This window comes from Elephas maximus, chromosome 23, assembly GCF_024166365.1.
Source record: "Elephas maximus indicus isolate mEleMax1 chromosome 23, mEleMax1 primary haplotype, whole genome shotgun sequence".
Classification (NCBI taxonomy): domain Eukaryota; kingdom Metazoa; phylum Chordata; class Mammalia; order Proboscidea; family Elephantidae; genus Elephas; species Elephas maximus.
In genome coordinates this window covers 8,779,935-8,794,523 of record NC_064841.1, presented here as the reverse complement: position 1 = coordinate 8,794,523, position 14,589 = coordinate 8,779,935, and the positions used below count along the sequence as shown (strand labels likewise).

Sequence of the window (14,589 nt, the reverse complement as noted above, 5' to 3'; positions counted from 1 at the left end):
GTAATGCCCTTGGGGTCGGAATATCATAGAAGTGATGCTGTGATCATCTCAGTACATCATATCCTGTCGTCCCAGTCAGTATTAGCAGTGAAAACTTTGATCATTTGGTATAAAGGTGGTGTCTACAGATTTCTCCACAGTAAAGTTCCTATTTTCCCCTTTGTAATAATTTATGGTCAGATACTCTGGGAGGATGTAAACATCCAGTTCTTCCCTATGCATTTGTACGCATGTATGCACACACACGCATACACACAATAGCAAAACAAGTCCATTACCGTCAAGTTGATTTCGACTCATGGTGACCCCATGTGTTACAGAGTGGGATTGAGCTCCATGGGGTTTTCTTGGCTGTAATTTTTATGCAAGCAGATTGCTAGGCCTTCTGCTGAGCTGCTGGGTGGGTTCGAACTGCCAACCTTGAGTTGAAGTAGTCGAGTGTAAACCATTTGCACTGCCCAGGGACCATAACACATACACCGTGCACACATGTATGTATGTGTCTCTGGGTATAGATATATACGTATATACACGTGTATATATATAACACAAACCAAACCCACGGCCGTCGAGTCGATTCCAGCTCGTAGCGACCCCATGGAGTTGCCAAGGCTGTAAATCTCTACAGAAACAGACTGCTGCAGTCTTTCTCCCATGGAGCCGCAGGTGGTTCTGAGCAGCCGACCTTTGGATTAGCAGTGGAACTCCTTAACCACTGTCCCACCAGCACCACACACATACACACACACCCCCATGTATAAAATACATATGAATATATATACTATATGAAAAGAGAAAATGTGCTTGACTGTTAACAAGGTTGCCAGTTCACACCCACTCAGCGTCTCCGTGGACGAAAGGCCTGGTGATCTGCTTCTGTAAAGATCACAGCCAAGAAGATCCTGTGGAGTGGTTCTGCCCTGTAACAGGTGAGGTTGTCACGAGTCGGAACCATCTCAGTGGCAATGGACTTTTTTTTTTTTTTTTTATTACATCTGATACCTCTCGCGCTCTGCTTTGTCTTCACCTTCTTCAGCTTCTTGAAGCAAATTATAGAGTGCATTTGGAAGCGTTTGGCTATGGAGACACAGTCATAGTGTAGTAAGTTTCACACTCCAAGAAAGCGGCATAGCCAAATAAGTACAGAAATACATATGTGTTGAATTGGGTTAAATCGCATATACCTCAGAAGATTCACTTGCAGCGATAGGCCCTGTGTTCTGGCTTGGATAGTGAAAAGAATCACTCAGCACGTTTGGGGCAAGATTGACTGTCGAGGGTCACCCTTTCCTGGCGTTGGCTTTATGACTTCCGTTGTTTTGATGATGGTTCTTAGTATACGTAAAGTGTTTTCAGTAGAAATGGCTTTTATTCCTTTGTAATAGAAACATATGTTTGATTTTCAGTTCCCACATTCAGTATGGGAGCAGAGCTATAAAGCATTGCTATTTGATTTTATTGGAGGAGTTTTTTCTAAAGTTAAGTGAGCTAACAGCACCAAGGAAGCAGGCCCCATTGGGTGAATTCTTTACCCACAGCTAACAGAGGTCCTCACTGTCATTATGCTGAGTTACAGATCTAAAATGTAGATTAAGTGGGCTGCCGGCCTGGGGAGCTTGTAGCCAGCAGTGACATACCCAGTACAGTGTGTACGCAGAAGTGAGAGGAATGGAACCTTGAGCTCATGGGTGAGGTTGCATGTGTAATTTCAGGAATAATTTTGCTTGGACAACTCCGAGTATCAGGCCAGAGATCTTAAGTACAGGTGAACTAGAGAAGCTTGGAGAAAAAGGTTGGAATTCTTAGTCCTTCTGAGACCTAAAAAAACATGAAAATAAAGGAGAGGTTATAGGTGGATATGATGTTTAGAAAATACTCTGAGAGAGAGTGCTGCAGACTTGAGGGCAAGCACACCAGAGATAACACATATTTGGTTTCAGATATTTTTAGAGTTGAATTAAGTTTCCTTTTTTAAGAGAACGAGACCGTTTAGCTGTTTTAAATGTTCCGAGCTCACCAGAGAAAAGCATTTTTCACGGGCTAGCTAATATTTAAAAATAAAAATGTCGAACTCACATTGAGCTATATAATTAAAGAAAGTTGTTAAACAGATTAGAAGATACGACTTTATGGTAAATAACACAGTCATTGTTGTTGTGTGCTATTAGGTCGATTCCAACTCATAGTCAGACCTGACAGGACAGAGTAGAACTGCCCCATAGGGTTTCCACGGAGAGACTGGGGGATTCCAACCGCTGACCTTTTGGTTAGCAGCCTGCGCTCTTACCCACCAGGGCTCCAACCAACACACAGCTTTGAACATTTCTTTGTAGGAATTTCCCCTGTGAGAAATCTTACTGTTGCTGAACCAGCCAGTAACAAGTACAGTATTTACTGCTGTTATTGCTGTGACCGTAACTGTTAGCAGTTTTTGAGCGCTTACAGCATCCCCGGCGTTGCAGTAGCAGTAGGCAGTGATGTGGTTTTCGTGGCATTCCTCACTGGAAGCCCCTCCTCTGGTGTATACTGCGTGAATTACCTTCGTTACTTGATGAAGGTTCTCAGCCTCTTAGCAGTTGCAACTCATGACAACCCCATGTGTGTCAGAGTAGAGCCATGCTCCATAGGCTTTTCAGTGGCTGATTTTTTGGAAGTAGATTGCCAGGACACTCTTCTGAGGTACCTCTGGGTGGACTCAAGCTTCCAACCTTTTGGTTAGCAGTTGAGTGCATGAACTGTTTGCTCCACCCAGGGACTGTAGAGCCTAAGAGATGCCTTTATCGCCTTCTGTTAGACCCTAAGGCTTTGTTTCTTCTTGGTTCAAGTGAAAAACATCATTCCCTCACCAGGTTTATTGGCCTGTTGGTCCTGTGGAACTGGTGAGGTCAGGACCTGGCTCTGTGCTAGGAATACTGTGGCCTGCAATGACTGTATTTCATTAGTACACACTTGCTATGTTCTATGTATATTTTATGTTTTCTACTTATTATTCAGGTACGCTGTGAGAGAGATACTGTATTTCCATTTCACAGATAGGGAAACTGAGGTGCACGTGGGTGCACAAAGCCCCATAGTGCAAGTGTCCAAACTAGGCTCTGAAGTCTCTGTGGATGCTGTGCTCAGTGGGTACAGAGAGAGGGAGAGTCTGTACTCACTGCCCGATAGGTGTTCACCGAGGAGAAGGGGAAGTAAGAGCTGACGGTGAAGTGAACAAAATTCAGAGGAAATTCCAAAGAATAAGGCACCGAGGAACTTGGGAAGTCCAGGGAGATTCACAGAAGTGACTTTTGAGTATAGCTTTGAAAGAAGAGCCATTTCCCAGAAGGACAGCCTTGAGGGCTGAGGGTGCGAGGTGGGGTGTTCTGTAGGGAAGGAGGATTCAGGCAAAAGGGCGGTGTCTGCAGAGAAAAGAGGATCTTCCGGTTGTTTGACTTGTTTGCAGAACTGCCAGTGTTTCATTCCAGCCTGAGCCGTGGTTACCAGTGGGGAAGTGAAGAAGGGTGTGCAAAGACTTGGTGTTCTTGGTTTTTTTTTTTTGGCCAGAGTGGCAGTTCCATCTGGTAGATGATAGGAGCCATGGAAGTGTTTATTTTTACTATTACTGTTGTTATAACCCTCACAGTTTCTTTGCCTGTAGAATGGGGACCACGACAGTACCTTCTAAGGAAATGAGTTACTACCATCAAAGTGTGTAGCATAGTGCCTGCCTGGCCCAGTAAGTGCCCAATAAATATAAACCGTTAATAATATCATCATGCTTGGTAAAGTAGACGGTCAGTGAAAAACGGGAAGACCCTCCATGAGATGAATTGACACAGTGGCTGCTACAATGGGCTGAAACATATCAACTATTGATTGTAAGGACTGCGCAGGACCGGGCAGTTTTTTGTTCTATGGTACGTAGGGTCGCTATGAGTCGGAACTGGCTCGATGGCACTTAATGACAGCAATTATTTGGTATTATTTTTATTGTTGCTACAACAGTTACATGGACTATTGTTATTAAAGCCAGAAACCCAGTGCCGTTGAGTCGATTCCGACTCATAGAGACCCTATAGGACAGAGTAGAACTGCCCCATAGAGTTTCCAAGGAGCGCCTGGTGGATTTGAACTGCCGGGCTTTTGGTTAGCAGCCGTAGCACTTAACCACTACGCCACCAGGGTTTCCCACTGTTACTACTGGCCAGTATTTATTGATTATTTTGTGTATTGTGCTGGGAAGCGTATAGACATTATCTGTCACCCTTTTAACAACCTCAAAGCATAGGTTTCATGGGCTAGTTGCATTTTGCATCTGAGGGAGCTGAATCTCAGAAGAGTTGAGTAACTTGCCGATGTAAGTGGAGCTGGACTCAGCCCGGTCGCTCTCACTAGAAACTGCGTGCTCTTTCCTGCGTGCTGTGCCGGGATGGAGGCAACAAGCGTCGCTGGGGGAAAGGTGCCCGTAGGGAGCACGCTGCAGGACTTGGTGTCCGTGGTACTCTGCAGATTAGAACTCTTGTTCTCACAGGTGCTGCAGCGAGCAGGCAGAGCAAAGCAAGGTATCACAGAAATGGAAGAAACAGTGCTGGCATCGCTTGTGTGATGAGTGACTCTTATTCTGCCTTGGACTTGCTGGGTGTTCAGTATGATCAGAAGTGAGAAGACGTATCTTGGGCGTGAGGTCTTTTTTTTTGGAAACACACAGATAAGGAGAAGCTTAAAATGCTTTGTGGTTAAGCAGCCTAGGGAACCTCTCCATTCACCTTAGTTGTTCCATCTGCAGCACCTGGGGTTTCATGGGGTGGGGGGTTTGAGTCAGATAAGGAGATACTTTTCTTGGTTGACTATACTCTTGTAACCACCATCCTTCACACCCAAAAAGTACAAAGCCGGAGCTGTTACCCATCTTCCACAGTGGGTAATTAATTCACGACGTGTTCACTGAGCCATTTGGACTGTAAAAATAAGCCCTGTGAAACACATAATTGACAGTTGGGTTTCTTATCTAAGCCAGCCAGCTTTCTTTCAGTCCGGTTCCTTGGAGACATTGCATCCTAACTTTTTGGAGTCCAGGCTTTATTTTCAAGTCAAGATTGCCTCCATATTTCCAATGTATCTTATGTTTTATTTGTTGTAAAGGAGATACGTGCCTTGACAGTAACCCTGAAGATTGGAGAGAAGTGCTTATTTAAACTTTGTTTAAACCCATGCTTTGCCTAGGCATGAAAAATAGGTTTTCACTGGTAAGGCAACTCTGGCTGTATGGTAAAAACCATTCTCCGATAGAAGGAATGAAGTCTGTGAGGTGAGACCAGAACCTACAGCTGTCCTGTTCCCCAACAGGCTTTCACCTAAAAGTTTAAGCTTTCATTGAACCTAGCCCAGAACCGTTATTTCATTGGAAATAGCAAGATGTTGGCATTCTTTTCATTAAAAAAGGGGTTTCACTCCTTAGCTGTGATAAATTACAGCTCCTTGTAAAAAGGCGGCATAAACGCTAAATTCTTTTCCTTTGAAAATCCATTGTCAGAGTAGGGTTTGTAGGAATTGCACTACCAGTGGTGAAAATGAGTTTCTCTGGTTTTTTTTTTAAACTTTATTTGTGGTTATTACGGGCTCATGGATTTTTGTTTATTCAGTATTTTAAAGTGCAGCACACTTCTTTGTTTTTGATGTTTGAGTATTTTTGGCATCCCATAGTTGGCCAACAGGAGACCCTTGAAGCTCTTTTCGTGTCCTGTTGACATGACACCATTTGTCTTAGAGTCCCTTCTTGCTTTCTGGCATAAATATCGCAGGTCACCTGGTGGTTCCCTGCCTCACTTCTGCACTCAGGCATACCTCTAAAGAACGCTTGTTCCGTCTAGTGAGGAGTGGTGTGTAGAACGCAAGACCTGGGTGCTGAGGGTGCCATTGCTACAGGGATATCACGATTTTTATGCCCCACCAGTGGACAGGTAGATACGTATTTTGCTGTGTGTGTGTGTATATATATATATATATATATATACATACAACTCTGGTGGTACAATTGTTAAGAGCTTGGCTGCTAACCAAAATGTTAGCAGTTCAAACCCACCAGCCTCCTTGGAAACCCTATGGGTCAGTTCTATATCGATCTATATCTATACAATATAGATACAGACATATATTAAAAACCCCAACCTGTAGAACTGCCCCGTAGGGTTTCCAAGGAGCGGCTGGTGGATTCAAACTGCCTACCTTTTGGTTTGCAGCCAGATGCTTAACGACTGTGCCATCAGAGCCCCATATCTGTCTATCTATCCATCTATCTCTCTGTCTCTTTCCCTCCCTCTCTCCCTATCTCTCTCTGTCTATATCTATATAAATTATATTCCCATATTCAGTATCATTAACATTTCCATTTAACATGAAGTATTTTTAATTAACCTGTTTGATTTGGTTTAGGTCATTTCTCTTACGTGAAAGATCAGATGATTTCTTTTAGCGTGGACGTGTGTACTCACTTGCTTTATCCTGCTACAGACACGTCACAGCTTCAGATTTACAGCCCTATGTTCCTGAGAACATTAAAACTGTGTATTTATTTCTTTATAGTTTTTTTTTTTTTTAAAGAACTTTAGAATATATCCTACCTTAAATGAGTCTTTCAGTGGTTAGGTTCATTGTTTCAGTTTGTTTTTCATTGTAGGGTTTGATTTTTTCCCTTTTGGATCTAATTTTAGATTTTGAATATGCCAGACCTTGGTAAGTTCAAAAGTCAAAATTATATAAAAAGATATCTTCAGAAGTCTTATTTCTCTCTCTGTTCCTTCACACTGTTCCCTTTACCTCATCTTCATGTTACTTTTTCTTTTGTTTCTAGTTTTTCTTCCTGTTTTTATTTTTGTGAAAATAAGCAAATACGTTTATTTTTCCTTCCTCCTTGCACAAAAGTTAGCAGTTTGTATATACTGTTCGGTACTTTGGCTTTTTCACTTAAGGTTATATCCTGACAATTATTTGGTATTCTTCACTCCTTTCTTACAGCTGCTTAGTCCCTCATTGTGAGGGTGTGTTACAGTTTACTCAGCCCGTCCCCTATCGATAGACATTTGTAGTTTCCAGCCTTCTGTTATTACTAATACTATTCCATTAAGTTACTTTATGTAAGTGAAGTTTTGTTTCTTTGGAGATACAGTTTCAGGATAGATTCCTAGAAGTGAAATTGCATGATCAGAGGGTAAAAGCATTAAGTGTATTTTTTTTTTAATGTTTAAATTTATGGAGAAATTGAAAAGAGTACAGAGACTTCCCATATCCACCCTTTCCCCCAGTTTCTGCTGTTATTAACATCTTACATTAGCCTAACACATTTGTTAAAATTAACGGACCAATACTGATACATCATTATTAGCGAAGCTCCAAAATTTATTCAGCTTTACTTGGTGTTTACCTAATATCCCTTTTCTGCTCCAGGGTCCCATCCAGATACCACATTACATTTTGTAGTCATGTCTCCTTGGGCTTTTCTTGACTTGTGATATTTTCTCAGACTTTCCTTGTTTTTGATGACCTTGACAGTTTTGAGGAGTACTGATCAGCTATTGGAATTGTCCTGATGTTTTTCTCATGGAAAGACTTGGGTAATAGGCTGTTGGGAGGAAGACCACAGAGGTAAAGTACCAATTCCTCACATCATCTCAAGGATACATACTGTCACCATGATTAATGACTGTTGACGTTGGCCTTGATTACCTGACTGACATAGTGTTTGCGAAGTTACTCTACTTTCTCCCCACCACTGTGTACTTTACCCTTTGGAAGGAAGTCACTATGTGCAGCCCACATTAGTGTGGAGTTACACTCCTCCGCAATGAGTGCAGAGTAGGTCTGTAAGTTATTTGGAATTTTTATGCACGGGAGATTTGTCTGCTCCCCCTCATTTATTTATTCTAAACATTTATTTATATCGGTATGAAATCACCAATATTTATTTTATTTCTTTGGATTATAATCCAATACTACTTTATTTTATTGCTCAAATTGTTCCAGCTTTGGCCCCTGGGTGCTTTTTCAGTTGGCTCCTATGTCCCTTTAACACACTCCATCCACGTGATTTTGTTTTTAACTAATTATTATTATTTTTTAGCCTTCTCTTACTTTCTGGCACTATAAGATGTTCCAGACTTACCTTTATATTTCTTGTCCTGGTCCTAAAGCCAATCATTTCCCCAAGGAGCCCTGGTTCCTTGTCTTGGAGAATGGTATTAGAAACCAAGATTTGGGTGCCTGGCATGCTCATTGCTACTGGGGTGTCATTCTAGGTCCTCTTAGTTGACAGAGCAAGGAAAAATATATGCGTGTATACTGTCTTACGTACGTACACGCATATATAAATATTTCTGTATATAACCGTATAAAAAAAGAATTTTTTTTTTTTTTTTATCTATGTTGGGCTTGTACAGGAGTTCTTACTGATGTCTGGTAAATGCATTTTTCATTTTTTTATACATTGTCAGATTTCCTTCTGTCGTGTAAAAATGGACGAGACCTACTCAAAATTATGAGAGGGCAACTTTGGGAGGACAGGAAGATGGGGAAAGTAAGATCTTGGTGAGAGGGAAAGGAGACGTGAACATTTTGTCTTCACTCAACTTTTCTATTTCCTAGTCAGTTTTAGTAAATATTGACTCCTGCTTGAATTATTGTGTGATAAAACTGCTTGTAAAAATCTTTAATCTTCATGGATCTTAGTATGTACGTGTATGTCTACATTGGGAAAGTACAAAAGTATCTGTTAGAAGCTCTTGCAGTTTAGAGACTGGTTGTATATATTCTCATTTTTGCTTGTCCTCATAAAAACCGCCTGAGGTAGTTGGGTTTTTCCAGTTTAGAGATTAGGATGAGAAAATCCTCAGGGGTTAATATGACTTTACAAGGGACACATGGAATGTGGAAGGATGGGAAATTCCATGCTTGACTTTCTGTTCTCGGTCCTGTTTGCTTTATAAAATATCCAAACTGCTCACATCCAGTGAGAGTCCATTGTGTGAGGTGGGTTGGGAGGAGGTCTGAGGGGTGCATCTAAAAGCTCTGTGTTCAATGAATTTTTGTTTGTGTTGTGTCTTGCAGATCTATTGCTTAAAGCTTAAACAAAAGAAGTTTAAAAAAAAAAAAAAGCTTCTTGTGTGACTTAGAAATTCCTTTTTGGGATAGACAGTACATACCCAAGGTATAAAACACGAAAGGCTCCAAAGGGATTAACGAATCTCCTTCCTGCCACACTGTCCTTTTTTGCGCTGTCTCCCAGATCTCTCCTTACAGGTTCAGAAGCAACAATTGTTACCCGTTTCTTGTGTCTCCTCCGGAGATAATATTGTTTTACATACATGTGTCCTTTTCAAGAAACTAGAGTTTGTTCCCTACCGGGTTTATAGTAGCCTGGTTTTTGAAAACGAATCTAAGCTGCTGACTTTTTAATGACTTCTTTATAAAAGCCAGGTCTTTTCTTTTTTGCAGCATTGGCTGGAATGTTAATTAAAAAAAAAAATGCTTTAAGTTTCACAATTGTTTTCAGACAACGTGTTTATAATCTTCCAAGTGAGATCCCCGGAATAAAGGGGCTCCAAAGTCAGGTTCAACATTCTATTATTTCGGAGTCAAAGTGTACATAGAATATATCAGTAGGATTGAAAACACAGTTACCGGTCAATAAATTATCAGTTGGAATGTTGTCCGGAGAGCAACATAGCTGAGGTGAATAGGTTTAACTAAACGAATATATCATTTGTCAATTTTAGTTTTTGATCCCCAGAATAGTAAAACAGGAGTGAGTCCCAGAGCAGAGGAGCTTGGTGATGGTTCTGCCTGGTCCCGTAACGTGTAAGCATTTCTGTGTGCTTAGAGATTTTTGGTCTAGGGTTATTCTATGTGGTTATCTGGCAATGTAATGGTCTGTAGTATTGGGTATTCACGCCCTAATGAAAGACTCTTAGCCATCTAAAGGGTCTTCATAAGTACAAATTTTGCAGCAACAGCATTTAGGAACTCGCTGCAATTGGTAAACACAAGGCTGCTTTAATGGTTGAAACTTTACTCAAACCACAGCTGATCACGGAATTAAATTCCCAGGCAAAGTGAAAAAAGGAAATGTGGTGTCTTTATTTTGGTCGGGGCTTTCTCCCACCTATTGTGTAGGGGAAGCTGGGCGAGGAGTGAGGGTGATGAAACGCCCAGTATAGTCACTTAAACAGCTCTGATGTCTGAGCTTTGGCGGGGGGGTTGGCAGTAGGCGGCTTTCCCCAGTGCCTCTCCTCCCTTTTTCTTCCTTTTACCCAAATCCTCAGGAGGAGCTTTCCCTTTATTCTCCAGGTGGTCTCATCGCCCATTGAGAGCATCCTGCCTCAGTGGTCTGGCTTATTGGCATGCAGGGGTGTGTTCTCTACACCAGGAAGCTGAGAGCGCTGGTGGTCTAGTTGCTAAAGTTCCTTGTCATAGCACTTCTCTCCTGGGGCAGTAAAACCTGTGGCTTGGTCTCAGATGTGGAAGGCTATGGGGACATCTCCTGAGGGCTTAATAAGTGCACCAGTTTAAAATTTGTAAAAATACCCCTGTTATTCCATGATAAGACTATTGCACCATGGCCAAGGCTGCTGCTCACTCAGCGTGTTTAGAAAATTCTGGAAAGGTTTGAGAAATTTACCACTTGATAGAAACCCTGGTGCTAACCAAAATGTCGGCAGTCGAATCCACCAGCTGCTCCTTGGAGACCCAGCAGGGCGGTTCTACTCTGTCCTATAGGGTCACTAGGAGTCGGAATTGACTCGATGGCAGTGGGTTTGGTTTTGGGTTTATCACCTGATAATTATAACAGGAATTTCAAACAGTCAGCTATCTCTTGCCCATGAAAGGAGTTGAGCCTGTGTGGCAGATGCTGAGGGCGTGTCCTTCCCTCAGGAGGAAACCCCCAAAGCTGTAGTTGTAGAAAGAAGCTGGTGGTTGTGGTTGATGTGTTGAATAAGAAATTCATGCTCTAGGGGCTAAATTTGGAGTCTGTGGTCGATACTCACCTTGGCTGGAGATGCATGTCCAAGGTTGATAGAGTAAAAGGACTACGGGGAGGGGGGAACCCCCACGCTAGGGTTAGCGTGTTTACATTAGAATGCAGGAATTGGAGACTTATAGCCGGGGTAAAAACCGAGAAAATAGTCAAGTGCTATTCCTTTCAGGGAGCCCTGGTGGTGCAATGGTTAAGAGCTTAGCTGCTAGCCAGAAGGTCAGCGGTTCAAGTCTACCAGCTGCTCCTTGGAAACCCTATGGGACAGTTCTACTCCTCCCTGTCAGGTCATTATGAGTCGGTATCGAGTCGATGCCAACGGGCTTTTTTTTTTTGTTTCCTCCAGGTGCAGGTACTGCACAGCAACATAAAAGGGAGAAGGTGCAGTTAGGAGTTTTTATGCAGCCTTTGGACACAAGTCTTTTTTTGCTCATATCAGCCCCTCCCTTGCCAAACCCTCTTTCCTCCTGTTTGTTTCTCTGCCTGAGACCTCAGCCATCTGTTTCCTCAGTTGGTGGCTCTGGTCCCTTTTTACCCTGAAATCTTCAAGCATTGACTATTGCACAATTGTTTAATTAATTGTATATGGCCTTGTAATAGCCCCTGTCTTTTTCGAGGTAGTGCCCCCCCCTCCTTCCTCAGCGATATCATTCATTCCATGGTAGAATGCCCGTTGCTCACAGCAGCTGGACACACCTGCACTGCTCTCCTAGGCTTCCTTCCTGCCCCCCGCCTCCTCCTTGAACTTCACAGAGGGACAGACTGTCGGCGGGCAGCAGAGGGCAGCTGCCCGCCTCACTCTGCAGCCGCAGCAGGCACATGTGGAAATTTCTCTGCAGCAGGCAGTTCTTGCCTACCTTCCTCCAGTCTTGGCCTGAGAGATCATACTTTCATGTAAGGTCAGTTCCTCTCCTTTTCTGCGTTCCTCTCTGCCTGGCCCTGTAAAACGTGTGAGTTTGATTTCTTCCGAACACTTCCACTGTGCCAGTCTCATTTCTAAGCATGTTACAACTCAATTCTCAAAATAACCCTTTTGCCTAACTACGATCATTAGGCCCTATTTTACAGACAAGTAACCCAGGCACCCAGAGGTTGAGTGACTTTCCCAGGGCCCCAAAACTAGCAAGCGGTTGAGACCAGGACAGGGACGAGGCTCCAGAACGTTGCTCTTGACCACCACCAAACGAGTTAGTGCTCGCAAAGGGCATGGAGGAGGTCTGGGTGCTCCTTGAGTGTGCAACCAATGCTGTTCCTCTACAGAATAAACCTCTCTGCCCCTAGGACTGTGTCTGCTAGGTGCCTCCGTTGGCATACACACATTCTATGAGGCACTTACGTTCACGCCCGTGTCTGTGATGATCACATATGGTCACGGTCCCCACACCTGTTCTTTAACTCTGACACCTTTCTGAGCCTCATATCGGTGTATCCACCTGCCTCCTAACATATTTTCTCGTGACTATATCTTGACACCTCAAATTCAGCATGTTCAAAACTGAACTCAAAGCTGGAGAAGCCTGAGTAAGATGGGTGCGTTGTATCAATGTCAGTATTCTGGTTGTGATACGGTACTATATGGGAGAAGTGGTGGCTCTCTGGTAGAATTCTCGTCTTCCATACAGGAGATCCAGGTGGGATTCCTGGCCAGCGTACTTCAAGCGCAGACACCACTGGTCTGTCAGTAGGGGGCTTAGGTGTTGCTATGATGCTGAGCAGCTTTCAGCAGAGCTTCTGGCCTAAGATAGACTAGGAAGAAAGGCCTGGCAATCTACTTCTGAAAGTCAGCCAGTGAAAATCCTATGGATCACAATGTGTGCGGGGTCCCCATGAGCTGGGGGCTGACTCACCAGCAGCTAACAACAAGAACAGTTTGCGTTAATTTTACAAGATGTTTCCATGGGGGATAACTGGATAAAGGATACGTGGGCTCTGTTATTTCTTAGAACTGCATGTGAATCTACAGTTATCTCAAAAAGTGTAATTAAGACAAAAAGTTAATAGAAAACAAACTGAGCTCAGCCCCTTCAGTCCTCTCCTCAGCCGTCCCTCTAGTCCACGTCACAGTTGACCGCATCGTGATCCACTCAGTCACCCCGCTCAGAAATCTCTTTCCTTCACCTCCAACATCAGATTGGTTATTATTCTACCTCAGTCACCCCCCTGCACCCCCCACCCACCCGTCGTTGTTGTTAGGTGCTGTCAAGTTGGTTCCGACTCATGGCAACCCTGTGTACAATGGAATGAAACACTGCCCGGTCCTGCACCATCCTCACAGTTGTTGTTATGTTTGAGCCCATTGTTGCAGCCTCTGGGTCAGTCCATCTCATTGAGGGCCTTCCTTTTTTTCGCTGACCATCTGTTTTACCAAGTGTGACGTCCTTCTCCAGGGACTGATCCCTCCAGATAAAATGTCCAAAGTATGTGAGATGTAATCTCGCCATCCTCACTTCCAAGGAGCACTCTGGCTGTATTTCTTCCAAGACATACTTGTTCGTTCTTCTGGCAGTCCATGGTTTATTCAATACTCTTCGCCAACACCATAATTCAAAGGCACCCATTCTTTTTTGGTCTTCCTTATTCATTGTCCAGCTTTCGAATGCACATGAGGCAATTGAAAATATCATGGCTTGGGTCGGGTGCACCTTAGTCTTCAACGTGATATCTTTGCTTTTTAACACTTTAAAAGAGATCTTTTGGAGCAGATTTGCCAAATGCAACGATGCATTGTTTGATTTCTTGGCCACCTCCCCTAGAGATAGTCTTAATTTATACCGCTAATTTTGTCATTCCCTTGCTTAAAACCCTTTGGTGGCTTTTAATCCTTTGTGATAAAAGACCAAACTCCACAGCCTGTCACCACCTGGGTCAGTCATCTGGACTGCTGGTTATAAATGCAGGTTCCTGGACCCCACTCTAGACCTGCGGAAGTGAAATCTCTGGAGCTGGACCGAAGTCTGTATTTTTAACCAGCGCCCCCTGGTGATCCTTTTTTGTGCTAACGCTTGAGGACCTCTGGCCCCTGGTGACTTTTCTTAGCCTCACTGGCAACCCTTTTCTCTACCGACCTGCATTCGTGCTACATTACCTATAGTGTCACCTGCTGCTGTCTCTGTCTGTGGAATGCCTTTGTACCTTCCCCAAGACTCTGCTCAGATGCCCTCTCCTGTGACCTGTGGCACATCACAGCACTGATCTCATTGTTGTCAATATCTGTCCGTGTGTTTCCCTCCTTGGAAGGTAAATCATCTCAGGTAGGATCTGCTTTCTCTTTGTCTTTGTAGCTCAGACCACAGTGGTTTCTGGCCCGTAGTAGGCATTTAATTCTTGTTACTAAATACCGATGGCTTTTGTTTTGAGTTGTCACATTGATACTGAAGTTACAGTGCTTACTGTTAAAAAAAAAAAAAAAAAGGGTTTTTTTTTTTTTTTTTTTACTGTTAGTGTACAATAAATAAAAGCAGAGCGAAATGGCCAGTTAAAAATAACACAGTGAAAATTACTCATTTCCAGACAAAACCAGATACTTGGTGTTTGCCACCAGGCACCAGTGTTGTACAGGCAAACTCAGTGTTAGAGGAAAACTGTTT

The 14,589-nt window shown here is 43.2% G+C and overlaps 1 protein-coding gene across 6 annotated transcripts in view; it reads left to right on the top strand.

Annotated features, from left to right (window-relative positions):
* Positions 1-14,589, top strand: part of MED12L (mediator complex subunit 12L) — a 361,451-nt gene that overhangs the window by 72,157 nt on the left and 274,705 nt on the right. The gene's annotated exons all lie outside the window — the stretch shown is intronic.